Genomic DNA, 662 nt, shown 5'->3' with positions numbered 1-662 from the left:
GTTCGGGGTGCAGCTGGGGGTCCTAACTCTCTCCTGTCCCCCCTCCCCCCTCCCCGCTCCAGATCCGGAGGCGCCGACCGACTCCTGCCAACCTGGTCCTGAGCAGCGACCAGTCATCCCCAGGTGGGTCCTGGCGCGTGTCACCCCTGTCACCCTGAGCTCCAGCCCACCCAGGGACCCCCCCTACGTGATGCTCAGGGACCCCCCTACATGATCCTTGGAGACCCCCCTACGTGATGCTCAGGACACTGGATTCATCCTGCAAGCTGGCCCAGCAGCACCCCGTGTCCCCCACCCTGGGACTGTCCCCATGTCCCAGCCAGCCCAGCTCAGACCCTGCTCCAGGGCTGTGTTTCCAGGATCAGGCCCCGGGTCTTGCTCAGCCCATCCATCTCCAGGGGAAGCAGCTGCCCGTGACACCGTGCTGGGGACACGGGGGGGAGACTGGCACGGGGCCACCCCTGCTGGCAGGGGACACCAGCTGTGACATTTAAGAGCTCCTCGGTCACTGACCCAACCCGGCATGTGGCCTTTGGGGACAGGGTCTGACCCGGCTAGCGGCTGCTTCATGGCCTCCCTGCCTCCCCCCACCCCCGCCTGGGTGGCTTCTTCATCTGTCCCCTGCCTTGGGGACACCCCAGTGGCTCGGGAAACCCGTCCCC

The sequence above is a fragment of the Egretta garzetta genome, unplaced genomic scaffold (assembly GCF_000687185.1).
Source record: "Egretta garzetta isolate BGI_Z169 unplaced genomic scaffold, ASM68718v1 scaffold799, whole genome shotgun sequence".
NCBI classification, from domain to species: Eukaryota; Metazoa; Chordata; class Aves; order Pelecaniformes; family Ardeidae; genus Egretta; species Egretta garzetta.
The sequence above is the reverse complement of the archived record's forward strand: the minus strand, read 5'-3'. Positions refer to the sequence as shown.